This window comes from Adiantum capillus-veneris, chromosome 3 (genome assembly GCF_014529385.1).
Source record: "Adiantum capillus-veneris isolate H3 chromosome 3, ASM1452938v2, whole genome shotgun sequence".
Lineage (NCBI taxonomy): Eukaryota > Viridiplantae > Streptophyta > Polypodiopsida > Polypodiales > Pteridaceae > Adiantum > Adiantum capillus-veneris.
The window spans coordinates 158,373,824-158,377,867 of NC_140933.1; positions in this window are offsets into that span (position 1 = coordinate 158,373,824).

The window sequence follows — 4,044 nt, forward strand, 5'->3', positions numbered from 1 at the left end:
ATCAACAATGCAGTTACAGGAGGAGAAAAGGGGAAAATCTTATGGTAAAGGTGAGTGAACAGGGATAAAGACCTTTGAGGTGAAAAGAGACATGCTGATTTTTTCAAAGAACACATGTCAAAAGAAGCCATGGTTGAGGATTTTTTGAGAATTTGATATTCAGGAGGACCCAGCAGGTCCCCCCCTGACATGTGCAGAACCTCCAGTTTCAACAGCCACCAACCTGCTCTTAAATGTTGGTCAAGGCCTTATCCCCAGGTGTCACAATTAGAAAAATCAGCATTTACCCTCCCCTCTCACATCACTCTAGAGAATATCTTGATGGTGACATATCAGGTGACCTCAATCTGTTGACCACCCTAAGCAAAAAGTAACCCCAATCAACGGATTTAAGCATGTTTATCCCTAATCCTAAACCCTCTCAGAAACCTATATAAGGAGGCCTTCTCTCACTCAAAACGACAACACTTCACCAAGCAATGAAGCTATGACGACATTGCTCACAACGAGGAGCTATGGATGGAGCTCTACTCTCTCTCCCTCTAGTATGCTACATTACTAGCCCTAAAACCTAAATAAGGAGCCCTCTCTCATGCTCCATGGCCACCATCCTCGCCATCGTTCTCTAAGGTATTGATGTGTTGCTAGTAGGATCATACCTACCTGCTGGGTTGATTGTTTTTGACAAGGGGTTATGCCATCCTTGGCTTGCTTCTCCATATCCTTGTTATGTATGATCAGATGCCGTTGTATTGATAAGCTGATGTCTTGTGTATATATATGCTACATAAGGTCCCTAAGCTTTGTTTCTATGTGTTTTGCCATATGCTTTGATGCCATCATAATGCCAGAAGTCTCACTTGCCTATGTGCACTATGTGTGAGGTCCCTAAACCTCTTAATTTAGGGTGGGGCCCCCTTTGTTTTGTTCTTTGCTTGTTTGCATGAGGCGTGGTTTGTGGAGTGTGCACGAGTACAGAGGCCACCCGATTGCACTTCTCTTTTTCCCGCTTTCAATCCCCAAACACATGATGCGTTTATGGTCACGTGCGTGTATAAAAAGCGCTTTTTGTTTCACGTCATAGAGGCGGTAGGAACACTGTTTTGGTCATAAATCACAAACCACTATGAATCAGTCCGAAATCTTTATACCAGAGATAAAATACATCATTTAGAACATTTTCACTCGTTGTTGTATTGAAAAACACACACGAGCTAAGAGATATGATAAAAAAACAGCTTGCTGCCCATTGTATAAACCAAATTTTTTGACTCTAGGCTCCTTGGAGAACCACTATATAGATTCACCGGATGGGCAAACCCACTTAAAAAATTGAAAATCTTGATGAAATTTGTTGAGAAATGAATTTAGGTCTCCGTTATCACCTCGGGAACACGAGTTATTAAACACTCTATAACCGGTTTTACCTACACGCGTAGGGGTACTACCAAGGGGGGTACCATATGACTTCGTGAGTTAACCAAGTTTTTTTTATATGTTTTATAGTTTGTTTTTAGGTGATTTGATTTCAATTATTATATGGCCATAAACTTATGTGAGAGTATATGGTTAAATATCCTGAACCGCATAGGCAGATATGATTAAAGTGGCTTTCTTTTGGGATTACTGTTCATTGTATGAGTACAATATGGGTGAAGTGTTGTGATAGAGTGATAGTCTATATTATGGAGCTGATCTTGATACATTGGTTTGAGGTCAAATACTTTCAATTGCATGTTTTGCGTGCTCCCAAAAATGCCAAAAAGTTGTTTTTTGCATATGTGTGAAGTTATGGTTTATGGTTGACCTAAAGGTCGGAGCTGTTTTGCATCATGTTTATGGTGATGGAATGTTATCATATGATGTATGGGAATTCATGGGTTGATGTGAATGTATTATATGCATGGTTGTGATTGGTTTCCACCTTCCTAGGTCCAAACTAGCTCTATGTGCTAGGGAGGTGAAGTGAACATGTGATGCATTAATTAGTGCTCAGGTAGGTTGAAAAGGTGTTTTGGCTTGCTCATGGAAAAGTGAAATTATCTCTGTCCTCCATTTTGTAGTAGAATGGAATTGGATGGGTGGACCGGTCGATCTGGTAGTTATTTTGTCATAAACTCTTTTTTTGATATTATGGTATATCCGGGATGGTGAGGCCTAGTTCCTCTCCCTTTTGTTCTCCAGTCCTTTTAGTGCAAAAGAAAGATGGTACATACCGTATGTGTGTGGAATATCGAGCACTAAACCATAACACTATCAAAAACAAATTTCCCGTGCCTCGGGTAGAAGATCTGTTTTATAAGCTACAAGGCTCTATCTACTTTAGTAGGATTGACCTTAAGAGTGGCTATCATCAAATAAGGATAGTGGATGAAGATATCCTAAGACCGTGTTTTGCACAATGTTTGGTCTTTGTGAATATCTAGTCATGCCTTTTGGCTTGACTAATGCACCAGCTACGTTCAATTGGCTAATGGAGAAAAATTTTAGACCTTAATTGTAAATTCATTGGAGTGTTCTTTGATGATATCATCATCTACTCCAAGTCTTTAAAGGAACATAAGCAACATCTCCAAGTGAATTTTCAAGCATTAAGGGAAAATAAGCTTTTTCTCAACAAAAGAAAAGTGAATTTTTCCTTCAAGAGATTCAATACTTAGGTCATATTATCTCTCAAGATGGTGTCCGTATGGATCCATTAAAGCTAGAGGTAAAAAAAGCATGGCCTAACCCAAGGAATCTACATGAGCTAAGAAGCTTTATTGGTATGTGTGCATACTATAGACGCTTCATATCAAAATTCTCTCTCAAGTAGCAGGACCACTACATGACTTAACTAAGAAGAATATTAAGTATGTATGGACTACTAAGGAGAAAAATGCTTTTGATAAGCTCAAAGAGAAGCTTACTTCCCAACCAGTCCTCATACTTCCGGATCTCTCAAAGCCATTTGAGGTCCAATGTGATACTTGTGGTGATTGCCTTGGAGCAGTTTTTCTTCAAGAAGGGCATGCCATAGCATATGAGAGCCGAAGGCTCAATACTGATAAAAGAGTCTTGGGCATTTATGAGAAAGAGCTTTTAGTTGTTCTACATGCCCTAGACACATGGAAGCACTACTTATTGGGGACTCCATTCATTCTACAAACCAATCACCAAAGTCTCAAGTATTTCATGACGCAAACCAAGATTTCTGACAAAAAAATGAGGTGGGCAACTTTTCTTCTGCAATTTAATTTTCATATTGCTCACATTGCTGGTAAGAACAATCAAGTGGCCGATGCACTTTCACGACAACCAAAAGTTAATGCGGTGTCTATAGCTACTCACAATGATCTATCTTTTATGATAGATGAGTATGCTACTGGCCCTGACTTTAGAGAAATAATGTCAGCCCTTACTTTGGGGAAGAAAGAGGAACCATTCATCTTGCAGGATGGTTATCTTCTCTAGGCAATAGGCTACGTGTTACATTCCCTTTGTGAGAAAGTTATGTATGAATCCCATGCTACTCCATATGCGGGGCATAGAGGTATTCAACCTACTTTCCGAGGAGTAGAGACATACTTCTATTGGCCTACCATGAAAGTGGACATACAAGAGTATGTTTCAAAATGTGTAGTATGCCAAAAGGCCAAGTATGATAGAGGAAAGCAACCTGCATTACTCTAGCCATTGCCTATCCCAAATTTACCATGGGAGAGTATATCCATGGATTTCATCTTTGGATTACCCAAGTCTATCCATAGGAGTACAGGAATATGGACAATAAAAGACAGGTTTAGCAAGAAAACACATTTTATTCCTGTCAAAAAGACTATTAAGGCACATCAAATGGCAACTCTCTTCATATCTCAGATTTTCAAGCACCATGGATTACCCACATCCATCGTGTCAGATAGAGATCCTAGAATGACCACTAATTTCTGGAAAGGTCTCTTTGAAAATATAGAAACAAGATTGAATTTCTCTTTGGCCTATCACCCACAAACGGATGGCCAAAGTGAGATAGACAATCTTATGATACTTGATCTACTCAAGATT